The following is a 27,485-nucleotide window of genomic DNA, read 5'->3' on the forward strand; positions in this document are numbered from 1 at the left end:
ACACCAGCCCCTGACTCTGCTCCTCCCCATGCCCACGCCAGCCCCCGACTCTGCTCCTCCCCACGCTAGCCCCGGACTCCGCTCCTCCCCATCCCCACGCCAGCCCCTGACTCCGCTCCTCCCCATCCCCACGCCAGCCCCCGACTCTGCTCCTCCCCACAGCCTCGCCAGCCCCCGACTCTGCTCCTCCCCACGCCAGCCCCCGACTCCGCTCCTCCTCATGCCCACGCCAGCCCCCGACTCCGCTCCTCCCCACGGCCACGCCAGCCCCCGACTCCGCCCCTCCCCATGCCCACGCCAGCCCCCGACTCAGCTCCTCCCCATGCCCACGCCAGCCCCCGACTCTGCTCCTCCCCATGCCCACGCCAGCCCAAGACTCCGCAACTCCCCATCCCCACGCCAGCCCCGACTCTGCTCCTCCCCACAGCCACGCCAGCCCCTGACTCCGCCACTCCCCAGCCCCACGCCAGCCCCCGACTCTGCTCCTCCCCACGGCCACGCCAGCCCCTGACTCTGCTCCTCCCCACGCCAGCCCCCGACTCCGCCACTCCCCATCCCCACACCAGCCCCCGACTCTGCTCCTCCCCATGCCCACGCCAGCCCTCGACTCCGCTCCTCCCCATCCCCACGCCAGCCCCCGACTCCGCTCCTCCCCATCCCCACACCAGCCCCCGACTCCGCTCCTCCCCACGGCCACGCCAGCCCCCGACTCCGCTCCTCCCCACGGCCACGCCAGCCCCCGACTCCGCTCCTCCCCACGGCCACGCCAGCCCCTGACTCTGCTCCTCCCCATCCCCACGCCAGTCCCTGACTCCGCTCGTCCCCATCCCCACGGCCACGCCAGCCCCTGACTCCGCTCGTCCCCATCCCCACGCCAGCCCCGACTCCGCCACTCCCCATGCCCACACCAGCCCCCGACTCTGCTTGTCCCCATCCCCACGTCAGCGCCAGACTCTGCTTGTCCCCTTCAGCAGGTCTGGCCCCGTCTCCAGCAGTCCACATGCCCCCGCCTGCCACGGAGTCTGCTCATCCCCACGCCAGCCCCTGACTCCGCTCCTCCCCATCCCCACACCAGCCCCTGACTCCGCCCCTCCCGCTGACCACACCAGCCCCTGACCCCAAACCTTTCTCGGTCGGGGGAGTTTGCCCCAGTTACAGCCGCTGGTACCTCTGGGAACGGTACCCCTGGGCGGTACCCAGGGAACCCCTAATGCAGACATGCGAAGTCACTCTCTGCACCTATGCGCTTACCCTCGTGCCAAGCAGCTGCCACCCATGACTGCAGCTGGGGCCATCCCCACTGCCACGAAGGCCCAGCTGAGCAGAGATCAAAGGACTCTGCCCGTTCAGGAGAAGGAGCTCAAGGTGTTAATCCACTTTGTGACAAAGAGCTGAGGAGATTTATGGATGGCCTGGATCTGTCGAGGAAATAATTAATGGCCCTACCCCCAGCCAGCCAGCCCAGAGGCCGGGGAACTGCCTGGGTTGGCATCAATGAAAGCTTGACCCCAGATTTAGCCTGGCTGTCCTGGCTGCTGCAGGGTCTGCTGGGAACGCCGTCGCCAGGGAGAAGGGATGGGAAGATCATTCCCTGAGAGGCAGCATCTGTGGACACTGAAAGCCAATGGGCCCCAGCGGGTATGGGTGTCTTGGTCCCCCGTGCATGTGCCCCAGAGGCCCCAAAAGCTCAAAATCATAAGTCAGATGCCAAAGAACCACAAGATTAGGCCAGGACTCGCAATGCTAGGCAGCAGTTCTGCAGAAAAGAACCTGGGGTTACGGTGGACGAGAAGCTGGATATGAGTCGACAGTGTGCCCTTGTTGCCAAGAAGGCTAATGGGTTTTGGGCTGTATAAGTAGGGGCATTGCCAGCAGATCGAGGGACATAATCATTCCCCTTTATTTGACATTGGTGAGGCCTCATTTGGAGTACTGTGTCCAGTTTTGGGCCCCACACTACAAGAAGGATGTGGATAAATTGGAGAGAGTCCAGCTGAGGGCAACAAAAATGATTAGGGGGCTGGAGCACATGACTTATGAGGAGAGGCTGAGGGAACTGGGATTGTTTAGTCTGCAGAAGAGAAGAATGAGGGGGGATTTGATAGCTGCTTTCAACTACCTGAAAGGGGGTTTCCAAAGAGGATGGATCTAGACTGTTCTCAGTGGTGGCAGATGACAGAACAAGGAGTAATGGTCTCGAGTTGCAGTGGGGGAGGTCTAGGTTGGATATTAGGAAAAACTTTTTCACTGAGAAGGTGGTGAAGCACTGGAATGGGTTACCTAGGGAGGTGGTGGAATCTCCTTCCTTAGAGGTTTTTAAGGTCAGGCTTGACAAAGCCCTGGCTGGATGATTTAGTTGGGTTTGGTCCTGCTTTGAGCAGGGGGTTGGACTAGATACCTCCCGAGTTCCCTTCCAACCCTGATATTCTATGAGTCTATGCTCGTGTGTGCTTTGAGCTGTCTGGGTTCCCCCGTCTCCCGCCATGAGTGTGGGGCAGTCATGGCTCTGCTAACCTCCCACATGCACGAGTGAGATGGCTCTGGCCCTGCAGCAGGAGCTCTCACAGCCGTTGGATTGTGCAGAGCTTCCAGCTTCTCCCGAGCCCCCAAATGCTCATTAATTCTGTGCCCCCATCCCCAGACCTGCCTCCCACCCAGCAGTTATTTCTGCCCCTAGTACCCACCTCACTTCTGCCCCCCACCCGCCAGCTCCAGGGATGATTCTCTGCTCTGGGTGGGGAGCAGAGCCACCTCGAGCAGCTGGCTCTTTCTGCTCCCTCCCCTGGGGGGTGGGAGAGTCCTGCCTGGCTCTTGCAGCAGCTCTGATTGGCTGCTCTTCCCCAGGAGGCGGGAAAAAGGCAGCCAATTAGAAGGGGCTTTCCCTGGGTCAGCTGGAAATCACTTGAGGGCTGGCACTTCTCCCAGGCTGCGTCTACCCAGGGCTCCTAGCAATTGCCCAGTGCAGGCCCCGCCCAGGGGTGGGCAGTAGGGAGCGGGGTGGAGTGACCTGGAAATGTCATTTACTTTTACTGGGACTGTCTGCATGGGGGATGGGAGAGCAGGGGGTGACTTTAGGTGAGGGACAGGACCTGAGCCAGGAAGGGGGGTGGGGGGAGTCGACACCTTTGCCTGGGAAGCTGTTCAAAGGGAGGGAGCCTGCTGGAGGGGTTTTTGGTTTCAGTTTTGGGCTGGCTGGGAGGAGGCAGGAACCCTGAGTCTGGGGTCTAAGATCCTTGCCCCCAGAGGGACCTGGCTGAGGGGTCCTGGTTGTACCTACAAGCCCTGCTTGGGACTGTGTCCCTGTCGTCTAATAAACCTTCTGTGTTACTGGCTGGCTGAGAGTCCCGGTGAATCGCAGGAAGTGGGGGGTGCAGGGCCCTGACTCCCACACACTCCGTGACAGGGCCAGCATGATCAGCAGGACACAGAGGCTCCTATGGGGCATGGCAGCTCTGACAGCCTCTGACCAGCTCCAGAGCAGACAGCGCAAACCTGCCCTTGCTCAGGCACAGGGAAAGCCCAGAACGACAGGTCCCAGGCCTACGGGGAGTGGAGAAGCATCTCCTGGGACACCCTGCCTCTGGAAGGGGACCTAGTGAGGCAGGTGCAACTGAGGAAGCAAGGGAGAAGCCCCAGGGAAAATTGCCACCATGCAGAGCTCAGCACATGGCCAGGCACCCTGTGCAGCTCCCATAGGCTGTAACCCTCTGCCAGCCCCTGGACAAGCAGGGCTGGCTCCAGGCACCAGTGAAGGAAGCAGGTGCCTGGGGCGGCCAATAGAAAGGGGCGGCACGTCCGGGTTTTTGGTGGCAATTCGGCAGCGGGTCCTTCACTCCCTATCTTCCACTTCGGCAGCAGCTCAATTGTGGGTTTTTTTCCTTCACCGCTTGGGGTGGCAAAAAGCTGGAGCCGGCCCTGTGGACAAGGGCACGGCAAGGTGACAGTTCCTGTGCAGAGGAAGAATGCAGAGAAGAAGCAGGAGTCGCCAGGTGGCTCGTGGGTCTGGGACATGGAGAGACCTGTCCTGGAGGAGAAGATCTCAGGGGCACTGGGGAAGAAGCAGAGTGAGGGGGTGGGAAAGAGGGCTTGTAGGCAGAAACACCAGGGAGAAAGTAGGGCTGCCTGGTAGTAGCACGCGAGAAGGAGGATGAAATGGCCAGTGATTCACACACAGCTGAGACCCAGGCTCCTGTCTGAGGTCTCCCTGCGGAACAAAGATAAAGGCAGAAGTTTGGCCAGGGAGGGAGCGAGGAGGAGCAGACAAAGATAGCCGCAGAACAAAGGGCTGGGGAGGGAATACAGGGGAAGTAGGAGCATGAAAGGCAGCTGCTCTGCGCTGGATGCAGCAAAGATGAAACTTGCCCTGTGCAGAGGGACAGTGGAAAGCTTTGCATCCCCAGGGCCTGAGTGGGAGCAAAGCGCTGCCTAGTTTTGTGCACAGGGGAATTCTCACCCTAAGAGACAGCTAATGATCTCAGAGTGCTGCTGGCCAGGAGGGGGCATGGCCAGTGGGGAAATGGTGACAGCAGCAGAAAGGAGAGCAGCGGGTTCCTGGCATCGCCAGCAGGGCACGCTCACACTGGCCAGAGACACAGGCAGGCCTGCCTCTCGCACAGAGCACCACCAGAGACAAGTGCTCAGCACCTCGGAAAACCAGGACCAAGGGTCTCCTGGGGAGCACCCGGGATGCTGAGGCACCCAAACTACGTGGCCACTTGTGAGCCTCGGGGGCCTTTCTCCCTGGAGTCTGTGGGAGATCACCTGAGAAGGATGGAGTTACAGCTGCATAAGGAGCCCTCACCTCGGGCCCTAGCGGCTACAGGATGAGCAGCATGTGAGGAGGGGGCTGAGCCACGTGAACAGGAGTAACTTGGCCAGAGATGGGTGATGGACGGAAGTGGCAGGCAGGCAACCTTCACCGTGCGATGAGACTCTAGGGGAGCCTGCTGTTTGGAGGGATGCAGCCTCCCAGGAAACACACCATGTGGAACTGGGAGGAGATGCCTGGCAGGGGCCAGGGGGGCGGCTCTGGGCCCAGCCTGGATTTTTTATTAATGATCTGACGGAAAGGAGTAAAAAGCACATGAATGAAATTTGCAGTTGCTATTAAATTGGGAGGAGCTGTAACCAGCAAAGAGGCAGGAGAATTAATATAAAAGGCCCTAAAGAGCTTGGAAACAAGGGCGGGAAAGAACAGCACAAAATTCAGCTTGGAAAAATGCAGCTAATAGCTGAGGGGGGAAATAATCAGAAAGACAAATGACTGCTAAGGCAGGCGCTGGGTGTGCTCACACCCTGCGGGGGCGGGAAGGCTGAAAGAGGCTCAGGCATGAGAGTGGGCAGCAAATTAGACCTGTGTGCTACGGAAACCCACCAGGTCCTTGGGCTGATGGGTTCACGCCGTGGAGCAGGGAGGGACGTCCCGTGGCACCGGGACCCCAAGGTTGCATGCGGCGCCTGTTCTGGGACACTGCATGCTGCTCTGGGCACGGCCCTGCCTGGAATGGCGTTAGACATCGAAGGGAGCTGAGAGACAGCGACACACCGGATCCTTGGACTGCGGAGAGACAGGCTGCACTGGGGCACCAGGTCCCTTGGCTCTCCTAGTCACTTCCAAGGGGCTGTGCCATGGAGTCACTGCCCAGTCCATGGAGGTGGGGGCAAACCCACCATGACATGGGGACTGCCCCATGGCGTTTTCTGCCCCACACCTCTAATAGCTTGGCCCCACTGATGCCCTTTTCTGTTAGTGTGTACCGGAGCACATGGCTCCCTGCTGTTTGCAGCATCCAGACATGTCACTAACAGTCTAGTCACCACTTCTTCCAGACCATTAAGGAGGGGTTTGGGCAAGAGTGATGGTACAGTTGGACCCTGCATTTCCTGGCTCCCTTGCCCCCAGTCTGGCTCCCTGCTGTCCTCTGGCACTACCCAGCCGTCCATCCCACAGATTCATAACCAAGCTGGCTGGAGTTAAGCGCATGAGAAGACATGGGAGCCTGTATCAAATGCATTACTGAGGTTCAGAGACATGACACCAAGTGGGCTCCCCTCCCTCACTGAAACTGTCATTTTGTCTGACAAGGCAGTGACATCTGAGCAGATTTGTTCTATCTGAGTCAGCTGCTTACTGCGCATGGTTCTGTTTGCCTCTTGTCACTTACAGATTTCATTTCTTTTCATATCTGTCGCGTTATTTCACTGGGGAGAGACATTAGATTTACCAGATGATAATTGTCAGGATCACTTTTTCTTTTACCAATCCTCTGGTACTTCATTAGTCCCTCACAACGTTTAAAATACAACTGCCAATGGCTCAGTAAATGTATTCGATAACTCCCAGAAGACTCTGAATCCAGGCCTGCTGCTTTGTATATGTTCCCTTTCTCTCATTAAAATCAGCTACTGAAGTAGAGGGAAGCAAACTTAACTATCTTTAAAAAAGATGGTATGGTGATCCTGGGGATTACAAACCAGTGAGCCTTATTTCAATACCAGGAGAACAGGCTGAAAAAATAGAGACTTATGAACCATCATGATGAATGTGATATGATTGAGGTTCACCAGAATGTTTATGCAAAGGAAACTCACGCCTTACTAATCTGTTACAATTCTTTGAGCACGTCTGCCGAAGACTAAGAAAGACCTCCTGGATTACAGCACTGGTGTGGGCTGGAGGCCTCAGGCTGGGAACTTCCAGAGAGGGAGGAAGGAATTCCCTGGGAGAAAAATAATTTTTAATGATGATTCCTAGGATGGCCTGGGGTGGGCATAGCATATGGACCAGAGGAGAGAAACCAAGGCAGATGCATGACTGGAAGTCAAGGGGAGTGAGGCCCTCTTGTCACAAGCACCCAACTGAGTTAGCGGAATGGGAGTTCAGTATTGGCAATGCACATTGGAAGGAATCATTCAAACACTCACACCTGGCTGGGCTCTGACGAATCACAGAGCAAAGAGACATGCCTGACACCAGGGGCAGCTCAGCGAAACATCTGCTCAAGGTGCAGCGCAACAGCCGGAAGCACAGTTGACATATGAGGCTGTCTAAGGAATGGGAGAGGAAATGCTGAATGTTTAGTTGGGAGAGAACCTCGGTAAGGGATCCTGCTAGAGGAATTTTAAAACATGACTGGACTGGAAAAGGCTGCTTGGTTGCCCCCTCTCTCACACAAAGGGGACAGCCAGTGAGATGGAAAGGCAGCACATTAAAAGTGGTACAAGTATTTCTCACACAATGTGTAGCTAGCCTGAGGACCTCTCTGCCACAAAACATCACTGAGGCCAAGGGATCAGCAGGATTCAAGAGCGGGCCAGCCATTTATGGGGAATGGGTCCCTCCCTGATCACATTACATAGGATGTAATGAAACTCTGGCTGCTAGACTGGGAGAAGCTCCCAGTGCATGCACAAAGAACAACAAGGAGTCCGGTGTCACCTGTGATGAACTGGGACTGTTCTTAATGTGGTCTTTGAATGCTGAGTGGGGAGTGTTGGCCTAGGAAGGTTGCAGGAGAGTTTGGCTAGGACAGTCTGCATTGGGGGATGGGAGACTGGCCTTGAGGGAGGATACCTGAGCATGTAACACGAGAACCCAGGAAGGGGGTTGAGGCCAGGTGACACCTCTGCCCGGGAAACTGGAAAAAGGCTGGGGGAGGAGCCAGGGTGAGAGACGCTGGAGGGAGTTGAGTTTCAGGAGCTGGCTGGTGTAATGGAGGGGAGCCGAGATGAGGCTCTGACCCCACAATGGGGCTGTGGTGCCCCTGGGGCCCCAAGATGGACCTAACTGGGGGGGGGTCCTGTTGTCTGAACCTGCAAGACCTGTGTTGGACTGTGTTCCTGTCGTCTAAATAAACCTTCTGCTTTACTGGCTGGCTGAGAGTCCTGGTGAATCGCAGGAAGCCGGGGGTGCAGGGCCCTGACTCCCCCCGCTGGCACGTGGCACCTTATAACGGATTTATTTGGGAATAGGAATAAAAAAAAAAAAAAAAACACTATGCCCAAATAAAAAAAATCAGAAATCTCTTAGCCTGCCACCGCTTGTTGTTTTGTTTGTGGATACACTACACGGCTGCCCCCTGACCCCTGATACCCCATGGGTGGGGTGGTTATTCCAGACTTGCCCATTAAGGGATTTTTTGCTCCTTCCCCTGAAGCAGCTGGTGCTGGGCCTTGTGAGCCAGGAGATGGGCCCTGGCCATCCCCAGGTATTCCCTTAGATGCCCTTCACCAACAGCCATGCTGACCAGCCTCCTTGGTCAAACTGCTTTTCCTCTGTGCAGGCCAGTTTGCTAAAGCAGTGCAGTCCCCCTAGGATCATTGTGATTTCAGCCTGGCCTCCATCCTCATTCATTAACAGGCCATCCATTGGGCTACACCCGAGCAGGCTCCAGCTGTGCAGCCAGGCCCCTCGGCATGGGGAATTCCTGGGGTTCCCGCACCTCACCTGGGCACCCGAGCAGGCTCCAGCTGTGCAGCCAGGCCCCTCGGCATGGGGAATTCCTGGGGTTCCCGCACCTCACCTGGGCACCTGAACAGGCTCCAGCTGTGCAGCCAGGCCCTCGGCAGGAATTCCTGGGGTTCCCGCACCACCTCACCTGGGCACCTGAACAGGCTCCAGCTGTGCAGCCCCTCGGCAGGCCTCACCTCGTCACCCTCAGGCTCCAGCGGTGCAGCCAGCCCCCTCGGCAGGGGGAATTCCTGGGGTTCCCGCACCTCACCTCACCTGGGCACCCGAGCAGGCTCCAGCTGTGCAGCCAGGCCCCTCGGCAGGGGGAATTCCTGGGGTTCCCGCACCTCACCTCACCTGGGCACCTGAACAGGCTCCAGCTGTGCAGCCAGGCCCCTCGGCAGGGGGAATTCCTGGGGTTCCCGCACCTCACCTCACCTGGGCACCTGAACAGGCTCCAGCAGCCAGCCCCCTCGGCAGGGGGAATTCCTGGGGTTCCCGCACCTCACCTCACCTGGGCACCTGAACAGGCTCCAGCAGCCAGCCCCCTCGGCAGGGGGGGTGCCTGGACCGGGGGGCTCTGCGCCGGGGCACTGCTATTGCAGTAACACCATGAGACAAGCCAGGCCAAGGGCCCAGTGCAAGCCCCACACAAAGCCCTGCCCCAAGGAGCTTCCCATCTGCAAGCACCATCCTAAAGAGCCTTCCTCAAGGCTGGCCCCTCCGCCCCCCCAGCTGGCACCTAGTGCCAAGGGGACAGGAAGAGACCAACAACCCCCGCCCAGTCAGCACCAGCCAGCCAGAGACCCTGCAGGCACAAAGCAGAGACAGCCCCTCACCATCCCAGCTTCCTGCTGGCCCCAAGAGCCCCCCGCAGCCCCGAGTATCACGCCCTACCTTCCCCAGCCACCCTTCCACTGGCAGGCAAAGGCCCCCACCCAGCCCCCAAATCCTGCCACACAGGACCAAGGCCTGCGTCCACTGCACTCTGTACCTGGGCCAGGGCAGGCTGCACCCTGGCGTCCCTGCCTGGCGAGCACGTCACTCAGTCACCGGAGGCCAAGGGGCCCAGGCTGGGTGGTGAGGTCAATGATTTCAGACTGGGTGGAAGGCAGGCGTGGGAGTCCCGGGAGCAGTGTCTCCCCATGTGGGGAGGACTGAGGGTGTGCGGCCACGATCGCCTCCCCTCTAAGCACAGACACCACGTGGTTGTTGGGACTCAAGGGCTTTTCCTCTGTCACTCTCCTGCTAATCCAAGAGCTCGGGGCTGGCGTATCCTGCCAGCCGCCCCGTCAGCTGGTGGGCCAAGGGCACCTCCGCACTCAGCCGGGGCAGAGACGGAGCCCTGGCACACGGAGCAGCCGGCGCTGTGCTCTGTATCAGGACGAATACAATGCGGGAGCGGGGCTGTTTGCTGTGGCACCGGCCCAGCTCCACGTGAGCTGTGTCCCAGCAAGCAGCATGCGCCTGCCTGCCCTTGTGCACAGCTCCCTGTCAGAGGGCAGGAATCACCTAGGGCGAGCTGGGCATTGGCCTCCCCAGCAGGGGCACTAGCAGCGCGGGAGGCTCCCTGGGCTGCGTGGCTGGGCGCAGGCTGAGCAGGGAGCCCCGGCCTCGCTGGAGCCGTGTTATTCTGCAGTGGCAGGAGGGACATGGCTGGGGGAAGCTGGTAACAGCTCTCCCAGCTCCATCGCACACAGGAAAGGAAGCGTGTTTCATGCCCCCAGCACCTTCCCGCTCTCCTGCAGGCTGGTCTGTGAGGATGGAGGGTTGCAAGCCCGGGGCTGGGGTCTCCAGGGTCAGGGACACCCTGCTCTGGGCACAGTCTGGTCCTTCAGTAACACCCAACAAACAAAGTCTGAAAAGCACCAGTCCACCAGGGGCCAAGCCAGCTGGGCACCAAGCCAGATTCGGGCCAGCACCGGGTGGCCAAGATGCCTGAGGTAAACGGACCCTCTGCCGGGCAGGGAGGAGAGACCTTCGCTCACAGAGGGGGCACTGTGCTTTGGGGCCTTGCATCGTGAAGCAGCAAAGGGATGGTCCTTGGCTGCGCAGCTCTGGGGAGACACCACCCGACTCCCCCAGGCTCTGTGCTCAGCTCCAGGCTTCTCCGTCTCAGACAGACTGACCAGCTGGAGAGGGCGCCAAGAGGAGCCCTGGGAATGCTGCAGGCCGGGGGCTGAGTGAGATCCAACCCAGTCTAGCCTGGCTCCAAGAGAACTGGAGGGGAGCTGAGCCAGGGAGGGAGGGCACAGTCCATGCGCTATGGATTCAGACATTCCCAGGCCAGCAGGGACCACCCAGCCTGGCCTCCTGCATCACACGGGGCTGCCCCCCGTTAACTCCCTTAGAACTGCCTAGGGGCAGCAGGGATGAGAACGGGGATGATTCCGTGCTAGGGGCCCGGTTCCACCAGGTGTTTGTTCCCTGGCCAGCTGGGCCCATGAGGCGACTGCCCTAGGAACAGCAGCAGAGTGAGGGAAGCAGCTGCAATCTTGGCCAGACTTGACCTGGTGGGTAAGACCCTGAACCTGCACCCTTTCCCACTGCCATGGGACACTGGCACCTACCTGCCCTCCCCCAGCAGCCCATCCTCTTGCCAGGCCTGCCATTGCAGGATGCCAAGGTCTGTGGTGTCCCTGCTCTGTCTGGTATTGAACTGGCCGGCACACCTTGGCATGAGGGACCCTCTTGTTTCTGCGTCCCAGGGCAGCTCAGACTCCTTCTCATCACTCTCTGAAGCCGCTCTGCACCACGATTCCAGGCTCCTGGCAGAATCTACAGCCAGAGGCATGGCCATGACCTGCCCGCCCCCTGCCATCTCTGCTGGCCCCATGGCTGAGCTGCAGAAGGATGGGCTCCCACTCCAGGTAATGTGACTGAGGCTCTCCGAGAAGCAGGGGAGCCCTGCCAGGGGCGGTAGGGATAAAACTCAGGGCTGGAGGGGGGTGCATGCAGCATTGCCTGGGGAACCACCGGTGGGTGGGTCTGTGTGAGATGGGGAGGCCGGGGCTGCATTCCCCTTGCCCTTCTGGGGAGGGCAGCTGTATGCCATAGCTAATCGGGCTGTGGGATTGGGCTGTCCAGCGCTCTGAGCCATCCCTCCCACACCGCCCAGCCACAGCGACTTCAGCAGCATTGTAGAGAGAGGAGATGAAAGCAGATCAGCAAGAGCATTGATCAGCCTTTACTCCCGGCTACAGAACGTCCTCCAAGGCCTGATGGGTAATTCCACAGCCAATTGATTTTCCTTCTCTCTGCTTGCCAAGGTTAGGGGGTCGCCAGGGACATGCGGCTGATTAAAGGGAAAGTCCTGCCACTTTCAGCTCAGTGGAGCATGTCTACTGCCCAGGCTGATTGGAGCTGAAGGCAACAAAGCCCTGGGTGAATACCAGGCGCTCTCTGCTGCTGGGGAGTGAAAGGAGCGAGGGAAGCCTCATCAGTTCCGCGGTGCTGCTGAGCAGGCCAGGCCAGGCGAGGAGAGGACCAGGGGAATCTCTTCTCTGCAAAGCCAGGTGCTTTCTGTGCGAGAACCTCCCAAGAGAACTCTAGGGTTGTCACAGAGTGTAGGGGAGACAAGGCCCAGCTTCCTGCGTCTCACCAGGACTCTCAGCCAGTAGGTAAAACAGAAGGTTTATTTAGATGACAGGAACCCAGTCCAAGACAGGTCTTGCAGGTACAGACAACAGGACCCCTCGGCCGGGTCCATTTTGGGGGGCAGTGAGCCAGACAACCACGTCTGCATTCACTCCATGTCCCCAGCCAGCTCCAAACTGAAACTCCCTCCAGTCCCATCCTCAAGGCAGACAGTCCCTGCAAAAAACCCCTGCAACCTTCCCAGGTCAATGCTCCCCTCTTCCTGCTGCGTCACAGGCACCCACACAGTATTCAAAGAAAACATTAAAACATTCCCAGTTCGTCACAAGGGTTCCAGCAGCACGACCACAAAAGGGGATGCAGATCCCAAGGGAGACCAGAAGCCAACTAAAGGCATCCAGTGAGAGCACATCTCTACCCTGGCCTCAGGATCCCCTCTGCTGCACCACAGCCCCCGGGTCCTCCCAGCACCGAGACACGACTGCGTCCCCTCTGCTATGTCACAGCCCCCGGATACCCCCAGCACCGAGACACGACTGTGTCTCCTCTGCTATGTCACAGCCCCCGGGTACCCCCAGCACCGAGACACGACTGTGTCTCCTCTGCTATGTCACAGCCCCCGGATACCCCCAGCACCGAGACACGACTGTGTCTCCTCTGCTATGTCACAGCCCCCAGGTACCCCCAGCACCGAGACACGACTGTGTCTCCTCTGTTCCATCACAGCCCCCGGGTACCCCCAGCACCGAGAAACAACTGCGTCCCCTCTGCTATGTCACAGCCCCCGGGTACCCCCAGCACCGAGACACGACTGCGTCCCCTCGGCTACGTCACAGCCCCCGGGTACCCCCAGCACCAAGACACGACTGCGTCTCCTCTGTTCCATCACAGCCCCCGGGACCCCCCAGCACCGAGACACGACTGCGTCCCCTCGGCTACATCACAGCCCCCGGGTACCCCCAGCACCGAGACACGACTGTGTCTCCTCTGCTATGTCACAGCCCCCGGGTACCCCCAGCACCGAGACACGACTGTGTCTCCTCTGCTATGTCACAGCCCCCGGGTACCCCCAGCACCGAGACACGACTGTGTCTCCTCTGTTCCATCACAGCCCCTGGGTACTCCTAGCACCGAGACACGACTGCGTCCCCTCTGCTATGTCACAGCCCCCAGGTACCCCCAGCACCGAGACATGACTGTGTCTCCTCTGTTCCATCACAGCCCCTGGGTACTCCTAGCACCGAGACACGACTGTGTCTCCTCTGTTCCGTCACAGTCCCCGGGACCCCCCAGCACCGAGACACGACTGCGTCCCCTCGGCTACGTCACAGCCCCTGGGTACCCCCAGCACCGAGACACGACTGCGTCCCCTCTGCTATGTCACAGCCCCCGGGTACCCCCAGCACCGAGACACGACTGCGTCCCCTCGGCTACATCACAGCCCCTGGGTACTCCTAGCACCGAGACACGACTGCGTCTCCTCTGTTCCGTCACAGCCCCCGGATACCCCCAGCACCGAGACACGACTGCGTCTCCTCTGTTCCGTCACAGCCCCCGGATACCCCCAGCACCGAGACACGACTGTGTCTCCTCTGTTCCATCACAGCCCCCGGGACCCCACAGCACCGAGACACGACTGCGTCCCCTCTGCTATGTCACAGCCCACGGATACCCCCAGCACCGAGACACGACTGCGTCTCCTCTGTTCCGTCACAGCCCCCGGATACCCCCAGCACCGAGACACGACTGCGTCTCCTCTGTTCCGTCACAGCCCCCGGATACCCCCAGCACCGAGACACGACTGTGTCTCCTCTGTTCCGTCACAGCTCCCAGGACCCCCCAGCACCGAGACACGACTGTGTCTCCTCTGCTATGTCACAGCCCCCGGGTACTCCCAGCACCGAGACATGACTTCGTCTCCTCTGCTATGTCACAGCCCCCGGGTACCCCCAGCACCGAGACACGACTGTGTCTCCTCTGCTCTGTCACAGCCCCCAGGACCCCCCAGCACTGAGGCACAACTGCATCTCCTCTGCTATGACACAGTCCCCGTGTCACGGAGTCCCTGGGCAATGGTTTGGAACTGCTCCTCACAAAGCCAGTCAGGACTTTGGGGAGCCTCCTCTCCCTTGGAGCAGCCTGTCTCCAGGGCAAGAAGCTCACACGGCTTCACCTCCTGGGTCTCTCCTTGGAGCATTCAGCCTCCTCTGCCCCTCCGTGCGCTTCCCACAGCGAGTCCGCCCAGGCGGGGTCCTGGGGAAGCCAGAGGGTCCTGCACCCCCACTTCGCAGTCAGACATGACTCTCAGCCAGCCAGTAACACAGAGGTTTATTCGATGACAGGAACAGGGTCTAAAACAGAGCTTGTAGGTACCGCGAACCGGACCCCTCGGCCGGGTCCATTCTGGGGGGGCAGTGAGCCAGACCCCCAAGTCTGCACTTCACTCCTCGTCCCCAGCCAGCTCCAGACTGAAACCCTCTCCAGCCCCTCCTCTCTGGCCTTTGTCCCTTTCCCCAGCCAGGAGGTCACCTGATCCCTTTGTCTCCAACACCTTCAGTTGGCACCTTGCAGAAGAGGGCCCCAGGCCATCAGTTGCTAGGAGACAGAGTGTCAGGCATTTAGGTGCACTGGCCCTTTGCTCTGCAGCAATCACACCCCCTTATCCCACCACCTGGATACTTAAGAACTGCAGAGGGGACACTGAGGCACCCACACAGTTTTCAGAGCAAACATTATGAACATTCCCATTTCATCACACCCCGGGACCCCCCAGCACTGAGACACGACTGCGTCTCCTCTGCTATGTCACAGTCCCCGGGTACCCCCAGCACCGACACACGACTGCGTCCCCTCTGCTATGTCATAACCCCCTGGTACGCCCAGCACTGAGACACGACTGCGTCCCCTTGGCTACGTCACAGCCCCCGGTAGGGCTGTCCCTACTGATATGCCAAGTGTGCAGCTATGTAGGGTACCAGGAAATTTGGTGCCCTGCGCAGCTGCATGCTGCTCCGCCCAGCCCCACCTCTTCCTGCCCCTGCTCCACCCCAGCCCCACCCCCACTCCACCCCTTCCCCAAAGCTCCCACCTTGCCCCTGTTCCGCCCCAGCCCTGCTCCCACTCCCCTGAGCTCTGCTGCAGGGTCAGTCTTACACGCCCCAGTGGCGGGAAGTGCAGTGACCTGGCCCCAGCCGCACCACCAGTGAGTGCTGGGGGGCAGTTCCCTTCTGCCTCCAAGCCAGCCCGCGGATGCCTGGGGTCAGCCTTCCCGCTCCCCGGAGACTTGGGGTCCCCCCCATGGGGGGGGCTGTGTAGGGTCCCAGAATAGCTAGGGATGGCCCTGGCCCCCGGGCACCTCCAGCACTGAAACACGACTGCATCTCCTACATCACAGCCCCCGGGAACTCCCAGCAAGGAGACAGGATAAATAGGGAGGAAAGGATTTAGAATTTGAAAGTGAAGGCAGCTTGTGTGAAAGTGATCATGGAATGAGAGCTCACGATTCTAAGGAATGGTAGGGGGGAAACAGCACAATAAAGATACTGGATTTCAAGAATGCTGCCTTTAGTAAAGTCCAGGGAAGCAAGTCTAAGGGTAAAATAGTTCAAAAGAGTTGGCAGTTTTTGAACGAGACATTATTAAGGGCACAATAGCAAATCATCCCACTGCGTAGGAAAGAGGAAGTATGGCAAGAGACCACCTTGGCTTAACCAGGAGGTCTTCTATGATCTGAAACTCAAGAGTCTGAGAAAAGTGGAAACTAGGTCAAATTACGAAGGATGAATATAAAAAACCCACAAGCATGTAAGGACATTTGAAAGGCCCAGGCCCCAATCGAGATCAAACTAGCTAGAGACATAAAGGGTTGTGATGGGGAGTCTGCCCCACACTGGCATGCAAGCGGTTAATAGGACCCTAGGGAGGCTGTGCAGGAAACTTCCAATAGGAGAGGGGCTGCAAGGAACAGCCAATCAGGGCCCAGAAGGCCCATATAAGAAGAGCCACAGGGCAGAGCAGAGCTAGTTACTCTCTGGAGCTCACAGAGGGAGAACTGGGTGCCTGGCAGGCAGAAGGAAGCTAGCAGGTTGGACAGATCAGTGCTGCTAGCAGGGACAGAGGGAGCAGGAGACAGCTCCTGGCTGGCTGCTGGGATTTTCAGACTGAGGCCCTGAGGCAAGGGCAAAGAGGCTGCAGTCACTACTAGGGAAGTGGCAGGACAGCAACACTGAGACATGACCGTGTCCCCTCGGCTACGTCACAGCCCCCGGGACCCCCCAGCACCGAGACACGACCGTGTCCCCTCGGCTACGTCACAGCCCCCGGGACCCCCCAGCACCGAGACACGACCGCGTCCCCTCGGCTACGTCACAGCCCCCGGGACCCCCCAGCACCGAGACACGACTGCGTCCCCTTGGCTATGTCACAGCCCCCGGGACCCCCCAGCACTGAGACACGACCGCGTCCCCTCGGCTACGTCACAGCCCCCGGGACCCCCCAGCACTGAGACACGACTGCGTCCCCTCGGCTACGTCACAGCCCCCGGGACCCCCCAGCACTGAGACACGACTGCGTGCCCTCGGCTACGTCACAGCCCCGGGACCCCAGCACCGAGACACGACCGCGCCCTCGGCTACGCCACAGCCCCGGGACCCCAGCACCGAGACCCCAGCACTGAGACACGACCGCGCCCCTCGGCCACGCCACAGCCCCCGGGACCCCCCAGCACCGAGACACGACCGCGTCCCCTCGGCTACGTCACAGCCCCCGGGACCCCCCAGCACCGAGACACGACCGCGTCCCCTCGGCTACGTCACAGCCCCCGGGACCCCCCAGCACCGAGACACGACCGCGTCCCCTCGGCTACGTCACAGCCCCCGGGACCCCCCAGCACCGAGACACGACCGGGTCCTCAGCTACGCCACAGCCCCGGGACCCCAGCACCGAGACACGACCGTGTCCTCGGCTACGTCACAGCCCCCAGGACCCCCCAGCACCGAGACACGACCGTGTCCCCTCGGCTACGTCACAGCCCGGGACCCCCAGCACTGAGACACGACGTTGTCCGCTCGGCTACGTCACAGCCCCCGGGACCCCCCAGCACCGAGACACGACCGTGTCCCCTCAGCTACATCACAGCCCCCGGGACCCCCCAGCACTGAGACAGGACTGCGTCCCCTCGGCTACGTCACAGCCCCCGGGACCCCCCAGCACGGAGACACGACCATGTCCCCTCGGCTACGTCACAGCCCCCGGGACCCCCCAGCACCGAGACACGACTGCGTCCCCTCGGCTACGTCACAGCCCCCGGGACCCCCCAGCACCGAGACACGACTGCGTCCCCTCGGCTACGTCACAGCCCCCGGGACCCCCCAGCACCGAGACACGACCACGTCCCCTTGGCTATGTCACAGCCCTCGGGACCCCCCAGCACTGAGACACGACCATGTCCCCTTGGCTATTTCACAGCCCCCGGGACCCCCCAGCACCGAGACACGACCGTGTCCCCTCGGCTACGTCACAGCCCCCGGGACCCCCCAGCACCGAGACACGACTGCGTCCCCTCGGCTACGTCACAGCCCCCGGGACCCCCCAGCACCGAGATATGACCGTGTCCCCTCAGCTACATCACAGCCCCCGGGACCCCCGAGCACCGAGACACGACCACGTCCCCTTGGCTACGTCACAGCCCCCGGGACCCCCCAGCACCGAGACACGACTGCGTCCCCTCGGCTACGTCACAGCCCCCAGGACCCCCCAGCACCGAGACACGACTGCGTCCCCTTGGCTATGTCACAGCCCCCTGCCGCCCCCAAGACAAGGTTGTTCCCCACTCTGAGTTCTGCACCGGGCTCCTTGGTCGCTGAGTGGCTGGGGACAGGAACGTTGTGGCACCCAGCTGTGTGAGCAGCAGGGCTTTGGGGCAGTGGTGTCTTGCATGGGGCCCTGAGCTTTGCTCCTAGAGGCCTGATCCCTGCAGCCTCCAAGTGAGCAGCATGTTACGCTTCTAGCCCTGACTTCAGCCAAGGATGCCCACATGGGAAGAGAGACCCCACAGCACGGAGCATGAGGAAGAGAAGGGTGGGAAGGGAGGAGAACCCACAGTGAATGCAGGGTAGCATTGAGGGATCACATCTCAGCTCTGCATCCAGCCTGCCTGCCTCCAGCAGGTCTGGGTGTAGTGCTGGATCCCTGCACCCCACAATGGGAAATCCCTGGCCCTTCCAATCCCCTCCCGCATTGTCACTGCCAGGGGAACTGCTGCTCCCCACTTCAGCCTCTGGCCCAGAAGCCAGCTGCTTGGCCAGGATTCAGTCCCCCCCCCCCCCCCCAGGGTGACCAGATCACCCAGGTCAAATATCGGGACATGGGGTGGGGGGAACAGGGACAGAGGGGAAAAAAATGGCGGCAGAGCAAAAAAAAAATAAAAATCCCCCACCCCCGATTCCTCCTCCCTCCACAAGCGCTGGAGGGAGGCCCGGGAGACTCAGGGGAGCGTGGGGCTGGGGTGAGTGTGAGTCTGGCCTGGCCCCGAGCAGGCAGGACTCAGGCGCGGTACCTGGAGGGAGAGTAGGGGGCGGCCTGCAGGGCCAGGCGGCGGCTGTTCTCCCCACCTGGGCAGCAGGACTTGGGAGCAGCCGCTGCTGCAGCTCCCACTGCCGCGGGGGGAGGAAGCGGCCGCTGGCCAAGCTTGGCAGCTGCGGCTCTGGCGCCCATTAACCCCCCGAGCCCGGGCCTGCTGCGGGGACCCAGCGCGCACCCAGCCCCTGGCCAGTCGCGTCTGGGCTGGCTGCCCAGCTGGTGCAATCCCGCGGGCGGCCCCGGAGTGGGGGCAGGAGGCCCCAGCCCCCCCATCCCGCTTGGGTCCCACAGGAGAACGAATGGGGCTGGGCTGCCGATGCCTCCGCTGCGGGATTGCACCAGCCGGGCAGCCAGCCCAGACATGACTGGCCAGGGGCTGGGCGCAGCGTGCGCGCTGCTGGGTCCCTGCAGCAGGCCTGGGCTCGGGGGGTTCGGGCCCGGGCACCAAAGCCGCAGCCGCCGAGCGCCACGTGCTTGGCCGCTTCCTCCCCCCGCGGCAGTGGGAGCTGCAGCAGCGGCTGCTCCCGAGTCCTGCTGCCCAGGTGGGGAGAAAAGCTGCCGCCTGGCCCCGCGGGCCGCCCCCTACTCTCCCTTCAGGTACCGAGTCCTGCCTGCTCGGGGCCAGGCCAGACTCACACTCACCCCGGCCCCGCACTCCCCTGCGTCTCCTGGGCATGGCATGCTTGGCAAGAGGCGGGGATTTGGGGAGGGAGCCAATAGGGGAAGGAGGGGGCAGAGTCAGGGCGGGGGAGGGTGAGAGCCCTTCTGGGCTCCGGAGCCTTTGCTTGTTTGTCCAGTGTCCCGACCTAACATTGGTCGGGACGCGGGACAAACAAGCAAATATCGGGACAGTCCCGATAAAATCGGGACGTCTGGTCACCCTACCGCCCCCCCTGCCCCCCGCGTGATAGATCCCAAGGCCAGAAGGGATCCTTGTGAGCATCTAGTCTGACCCTCCGCATCGCAGAGCTTTTAGACAACAGCCAGGCTTGTGTTAAAAATGGTCAGTGATGGAGGATACGCCCCAGCCCTTGGTAAATTGTGCCAGTGGTTAATTACTCTCACCATTAACAATTTGCTCCTTATTTTCAGGCTAAATTTGTCTAGCTTCAACTCCCAGCCATTGGATTGGGTTAGACCTTTCTCTGCTAGACTGAAGAGCCCGTTATTAAATATTTGTTCCCCAGGTAGGTACCTATAGAGTGTGATCAAACCACCCTTTAACCTTCGTTAAACTAAACAGATTGCGCTCGAGTCTATCATTCTAAGGCAGGTTTTCTAATCCCTTAACCATTCTCGTGGCTCTTCTCTGACCCCTCTCCAATTATCAACATCCTTCCTGAACTGTGGACACCAGAACTGGGCACAGGATTCCAGGAGTGGTCGCACCAGTGCCAAATACAGAGGTAAAATAACCTTTCTGCTCTTGCTTGAGATTTCCCTGTTTATCGTCCCAGAATCACATTAGTCCTTTTGGCCACAGCAGCACATTGGGAGCTCAAAAGCAGCAAAGAATCCTGTGGCACCGCATAGCTCAGGGTCAGTTGATTATCCATCGCGATCCCCAAATCTTTTCTCAGAGTCTCTGCTTCCAGGACAGAGCCCCTCAGCCCATGAATATGGCCTGCATTCTTTGTTCCTAGATCAGTGCTCTCCAACCTTTTTATGCCCAAGATCACTTTTTGCATTTAAGGGCAACCCAGGATCTACCCTGCCCCTTCCCCGAAGCCCCACCCCACTCACTCCATCCCCCGCCCCAGTTCACTCTCCTCCACCCTCACTCACTTTCACTGGGCTGGGACAGGGGTTTGGGGTTTGGTTGGGGGTGCGGGCTCTGGGCTGGGGCCAAAGGGTTCGCAATGTGGGAGGGGGCTCCAGGCTGAGTGTTGGGGTACAGGAGGGGGTTTGAGGTGCTGGCTCTGGGAGGGGGTTGAGGGATGGGGCAGCAGCTTGAGGTGCAGGAGGGGGTTCGGGGTGCAGGAGGGGATATGGGGTGTTGGCTCTGGGAGGGCGCTAAGGGCTGGGTTGCAGGCTCCTGCTGGGGGGCACTTACCTCGGGCGGCTCCCAGTTGGCGGCGCAGCAGGGCTAAGGCAGGCTCCCTGCCTGCCCTGGCCCCACTCGGGCACATCAGCACCTCCTCCCCATCATGAGCCAGGCCATCCCCCACCCTGCCAGCCAGGAGTGCACCACGTGGCCATGCCACTCCATAAGGGGCCAACATGCCCCTGCGGGGCACATGACTCCGCACGCTGCCACTCTCTGCGGGCACTGCCCCCGCAGCTTCCATTGGCCACAGCACCCTGTTCCTGGCCAATGGGAGCTGTGGGGGCGGTGCTTACAGGCAGAAGCAGCACACAGAAACCCCTGTCCGTCCCACCCATGGGGGCATGCTGGCCACTTCCGGGAGCAGAGTGGGGCCGCAGCAGGCAGGGAGCCTGCCTTAGCGGCAGGCAGCCCCACTGCATCGCCGCAGCTGGAGATCACGACTGACTGGCAAAGTCTCCAGGATTAACCAGTCAATTGTGATTGATGGGTTGGTGACCACTGTCCTAGATGGAAACAATTATGTTCAGGTGTATTAAAATGCATATTGTTTGCTTGCACTCAGTTTACCAAGCAATCCAGATCACTTTGTATTAGTGACCTGTCCTCTTTATGATTTGCCCCAGTGTTTGTGTCATCTGTAAACGTTATCAGTAATAATTTTACATTTTCTTCCTGAAAAGAGTTAAATAGCAAAAGGCCAAGAACCAATCCCTGCAGGACCCCACTAGAAATGCACCTGCTTGATGATAATTCTCTGTTTACAATGACATTTTGAGACCTATCAGTTAGTCAGTTTTAATCCACTTAATATATGTCATTTTAACTTTAAATCATTCCAGTTTTTTACTCAAAATATCATGCAGTACCAAATCAAATACCATACAAATGTCTAGGTATATTACACAGAATTACCTTTATCAACCAAATTTTTGTAATCTCATCAAAATAAAATATCCAGTTAGTTTGATGGGATCTATTTTCCATAAATCCATGTTGACTGGAATCAATTATATGCCCTCCCTTAATTCTTTATTAATCGAGTCCGGTATAAACTGATCCATTCTATTGCTGGAGATTGATGTCAGACTGACAGGCCTATAATTACCCAGAACAGCTTGTTTACTCTTTTTATATGTTGATACAACATTAGCTTTCTTCCAGTGTTGCCCAGTGTTTTAAGAGATTGGAAATCAAGATGAATTATCCAGTGCACTCCTCATCCAGCTCTTTTAAAACTCTTGTATGCAAGTTACTTGGATCTGCTGATTTAAAAATGTCCATCTTTAGTAGTTTCTGTTTAACATCCTCCTGAGGTACTAGTGGAATAGAAACTGTGTTATCATATGATGAGGCTACAGAAGGTTTTTCCCTCCAGATATAGAACAAAAATATTTATTTAACACATCTGTGTTTTCTACATTATTATTAATAATTCTACCATTTCCATCTAATAGCGGACCAGTACCATTCTCAGGATTATTTTAGTTCCTAATATATTTTTAAAACTCCTTATTGTCCTTAATGCTGCTGGTCATAGAGTTCTCCTTGTGTCCCTTGGCTTCCCTTATCAATTTTCTACCATTCCTAGCTTCTGATTTATATTCATTACTATCAACTTCCCATTCATTCCATTTATTTTAGACAGACCTTAACTCCCCCTCTAAACCGGGTCATTTTTTGTTACCAACATGACCTTCTTCCTCAATTTTGGCTTTCTGGACACCTAATAAAGTTTTCTTAAACAATTGCCAAACAATAGTCACATTTTTCTGATTAAACTCTTCCTCCCAGCTGATTTGGCTCATAATCATTTTCAGCTTTGTGAAATTAGCCCTTTTAAAGTACCAAGTATATTTATTACTGGTTTGGACTTTACACATTATAAATGTGACCAAGTCATGATCACTGGTACCTAAGCTACCATTCATTTTTAATTCTGTGATCCGTTCCCCTCTATCTTTATCTGTCAAAATGAGGTCTGATATAGAATCCCCTGTGTTGGCTGCAACACTGTGTGTTAGGAAATTGCCATCTGTACCGTTTAGAAATCCCAAGGGTTGTTGAGACTGGCAGCATGCGGCCTCCAGCATGTGTCACTCAAGCTGAAGTTCTGTTCTGTTCAACCTGGCCAGGGATTCTGGAGGTGGCCTGAGAGCTGGAGAAACCCCAGAGGTCCTGAGGCTCTTGTCGTTTAACAGTGTTCCCAGGGGGCTGAGTGTAGTGTGACCAGATCCTGCTGGCCTGCCGGGGATCTGCTTGTACTGACATCAAATCACATCTGCTTTTGGCTGCTGAGCAGGCCAGTGTCTGAGACCTGATCCTAACACCAGCATTTCAAGAGACCTTTACATCTTCAGCACCCTCGACAGAAATGTAGGGTTAGCTCTGACCCTCCCCCCATGACTCTCACTCCCACCCGTCTGGAGACTGGGAGCTTGTGTGAGAGCAAATGTCACAGCCAAGGGTGGAACCAGGAGTGCGCTTGCTCCCGGGCCAGGCTGGGATGAAGTTTTCACAAACTTGTCATTGCCCGGCAGCCGGACCCAGCCTGAAGCTCCTGACCGGGGTGTCTGGCCCACAGGGCTGGGGAGAATGTGGCCAGGGCTACGGGAGAACGGGCTGGTGAGGGGACCCACCCTAGGACCCCCTGTGACAAACTGGGAATGTTCTTAATGTTTTCTCTGAATACTGTGTGGGTGCCTCAGTTTCCCCCATGCAGTTCTTAAGTATCTAGGTGGTGGGATAAGGGTGTATGGTTGCCTCAGAGCAAAGGGCCAGTGCACCTAAATGCCTAACACTCTGTCTCCTAGCAACTGATGGCCTGGGCCCCTCCTCTGCAAGGTGCCAACTGAAGGTGTTGGAGACAAAGAGATCAGGTGACCTCCTGGCTGGGGAAAGGGACAAAGGCCAGAAAGGGGCTGGAGGGTGAGTCAGTCTGGAGCTGGCTGGGGACGAGCAGTGAAGTGCAGACGTGGGGGTCTGGCTCACTGCCCCCAGAATGGACCCGGCCGAGGGGTCCGGTTCGCTGGACCTACCAGCTCTGTTTTAGACCCTGTTCCTGTCATCGAATAAACCTCTGTGTTACTGGCTGGCTGAGAGTCACGTCTGACTGCGAAGTGGGGGTGCAGGACCCTGTGGCCCCCCCAGGATCCCGCCTGTGCGGACTCGCTGTGGGAAGCGCATGGAGGGGCAGAGGATGCTGAATGCTCCAAGGAGAGACCCAGGAGGTGAAGCCGTGTGAGCTTCTTGCCCTGGAGACAGTCTGCTCCAAGGGAGAGGAGGCTCCCCAGAGTCCTGACTGGCTTTTTGGGGTTCCCTGACTCTTCCCAGCCAGCCCAAAACTGACCCCCCCCCCTCCAGCCAACTCACTCCCCTCCCCACGGCTCCGCCTCTCCCTTTGCCCATTACCTGGGAAAAGGTGTCAGCTGGCCCCACCTCCCTCCTGGCTCAGGTTACAGGCTCAGGTCCTGTCCCTCACAAAGTCACTCCCTGCTCTCCCAACCCCCATGCAGACAGTCCCAGTAAAACTAGACGACTGCACCCAAAGCTCCGGCTCTCCGTGGCAGTGCTGATGGGCCACCTGGCGCTCTGACACCCCAGTGAGCCCCAAGGGAGAGCCCACTTGTTCTGCAGTGGGATGGGGGAGGGAGCTGGCTGCTCTGGGGAGGCGAGAGAGGAGGTGGTGGAGGTGAAAGCAGCAGGAGGTAGAGTGGGGACAGTGAGCGCTTGCTCTCCTGCAGGGGCCTGGCTGGGCCGTGTGAGGAGGGGACAGGCCCTTGTCCAAAGGTGCTTGGGCACATAGGTCCCTACAGCACAGGGAGCTATCAGTGCATGACAGCGAATGCAGAAATCAGCCCCTGTGCCCCAGCCAGACCCTGAGGGCTCACCCTCCCGGGCATGACACAGCTGCTGAATCTGCTCCTCCAGGCCCCCAGTTCCTCGCCTGAGATGACGCATACGCGGGATCTGGGGTGGGGGTCCAGCCATTGAATTGGGCAGTGTGTGGGGGCTGTGTGTCCACAGCTACAGTGGGGTACAAAGTACCATGGATCACAGCCTCCACTCTGGTCACCCCACTTCCCGCCCAGTCACAGCCAGCGTTGCTACGTCACCGGGAATCACCAGGGCTGCTGGGGGAGGGGGGGTTCATACAGCTCAGCACTAGAGCATTACGAACACTCGTAGCCATAGGAACGTCAGTTAACACAGTAACCTCGGTAACCACAGCCGCATGGTTTAACAGAGCCCTGTGTAAACCCCTGGGCAATCCGGAGCCGTCACTGGGCGCCCTGGGCCCTGACCATGCAATGGGGCCATTTGCAGTCCCTGCACCCAGCAGGGCCTCCAGGGCAGACCCTTTTCCATGAGACCCTCAATTGCCCCTCTCTCAGGGCACCTGCTGGGCTTCCCCACTCCCCACAATTTCACCTGGTGTTTCCCTGGCCCCCAGGCCCACTGACCCTGTTCTCACCCATCTTCCCTGTACTAATGGGGAACTGACATCTTTCGGGCCAGCCCCACGGGGTCAGGCTATCGAGATGGTTATTTACTGTGTGTATTACAGGAGCTCCTGGAAGTTCTAACTGACACCAGGGCCCCGTCACGCCGGGCGCTGCCCAGACACAGAGAGGGAGACAGGCCCTGCCCAGCTGAGATCAGGGCCCCGTCACGCCGGGCGCTGCCCAGACACACAGAGGGAGACAGGCCCTGCCCAGCTGAGACCAGGGCCCCGTCACGCCGGGCGCTGCCCAGACACACAGAGGGAGACAGGCTCTGCCCAGCTGAGATCAGGGCCCCGTCACGCCGGGCGCTGCCCAGACACAGAGAGGGACACAGGCCCTGCCCAGCTGAGACCAGGGCCCCATCACGCCGGGCGCTGCCCAGACACACAGAGGGATACAGGCCCTGCCCAGCTGAGACCAGGGCCCCGTCACGCCGGGCGCTGCCCAGACACACAGAGGGAGACAGGCCCTGCCCAGCTGAGACCAGGGCCCCGTCACACCGGGCGCTGCCCAGACACACAGAGGGAGACAGGCCCTGCCCAGCTGAGACCAGGGCCCTGTTGTACCAAGTGCTGTCCAGACAGGTGAAAGACAAGCCCTGGCCCCTGGTACCCTAAAAGGACAAGGCAGACAAATAGAAGTATCACCCTGCCCATGTAACAGATGGGGAATGAGGGCCCAGAGACAGGCAGATTTGTGCAGCGGACGGGGACAGTAAATAGTTTCACATCCTGGGAAAAACGCTCAGTAATTGACAATGGAGAAATCTATCAGCATTGACCCTTCCCTGCAAACGGCTTCAGGTTTGGCAATTTGGCATTTCCCACCTGGCTCTTGTGCACAGGAGTCGATGGCAGAGCCAGGACCTGAAACCAGATCCCCCGAGTCCTAGCCCTGGGCCTTACCCACCCTCAGTCAGCCCGTCACCCTGAAGCAGGCTCCGAGTCCCTCTGGGCTGGCTGGAGCAGGCCCAATGGGTCACTTTCTCAAGGAGCCAAGCCAATTCTCTGGATATTTGCAGAAGCTCTTCTGCGCCCCACCTGTTGGTGGTCAGGGTGGAGGCATGTGCCCCTCTGAACAGCCCTGTCTGCATCACATCCACGCCACAGGGCCATGCTGGAGCTGCACGGGCACATAGAGTCCCTCCTGCATTCGAGCAGTGCTGAGGGAGCCAGGGCAGCACCCCACAATTGACTACAGTTTCCTTTCCAGCTAAGATGCCCCGTGCAGCCCAGAGGGAACCCCTAGCCCCACCACCAAGTCCTACCATGCAGCCAGGATCTGAGGCCTTCACTTCAAGCCATCCACGCAAGAGACGCATGCTCTGCAGGTCCTCAATCAGCCACCTACTCTCCCTGGGACACAAAGTGCCCATGTGGTGCAGAGGTAAGGCCGAGCAGTCCGCATCAGCACAGACATGGGGCAAAAGGCACATTCCCCACCCAGCCCCAGGGCACAGCTCCTACACAAACACAGCCACACGCGTGCGTGAGATGCACCCTGGGCCAGCACAGAAACGGGACACGAGTCTCGGACCTCCAAATAGACACCAACCCCTGTGCAAACAGCCCTGTGCAGGCATAGGCATGGCCTTCCCTTGTAAGCAAAATGCACAGAGCCCTGCCCCGGCAGTCCCCGGGCAATGAGCCCGATGAGACAGGGGCATGGGGCACTGGACCACCCTGGTCCAGCATGAAGCCTGCAGAGCCATGTGGGCAGAGGGCATGGCCCATACTGCAATGTGCCCAGCCTCAGAGACAGGAACCACTGCGTGTCATACAGAAGAGTACGAGTAATGAGGCTGCCATGCAATGGGAGCAGCAGTCACACAGATGTTTGCAGCAAACTCCCAGTGCCCATAGCTGGAGCTGGCAGAGCCCCCGTGGTCCCTGGCCCATGACTCTCCACATCCTGCTGGGTCTCAGTGACTGGAGCTACCGAGTCCCGGAGTTCCTGGCTGGCCAATCTCCAGGGCTCATGCTAGAAAATTCCTGGTGACACCAGGTGGCCAAGACCCAGGGACCAAGAGCCCTAGGCTGGAAGGATCCTCATGCCAACCGCTAGCTGAATGCCACTGCTGATGGCTCACAGCGGCCTTGTGACCCCAGCCAGCAAAGTCCCAGAGCCAGTGGTTTGCTGCTCCCAGAGTCCCCTGGCTGGCCAAGGGCCAATGCCAGAAGCTGGGGGAGCCGCAGTGTTCCCAGCTGGCAAAGTGCCAGTGCTCCAGGTGGCAGAGCCAAGGGCCCGGGGTGCTGCTGGCCGGCCTGTACAGCGTGCTAGGAGAGGAATTCTGACCTGTACTCACAGGCGG

The sequence above is a fragment of the Mauremys reevesii genome, linkage group 1, assembly GCF_016161935.1.
Source record: "Mauremys reevesii isolate NIE-2019 linkage group 1, ASM1616193v1, whole genome shotgun sequence".
Classification (NCBI taxonomy): domain Eukaryota; kingdom Metazoa; phylum Chordata; order Testudines; family Geoemydidae; genus Mauremys; species Mauremys reevesii.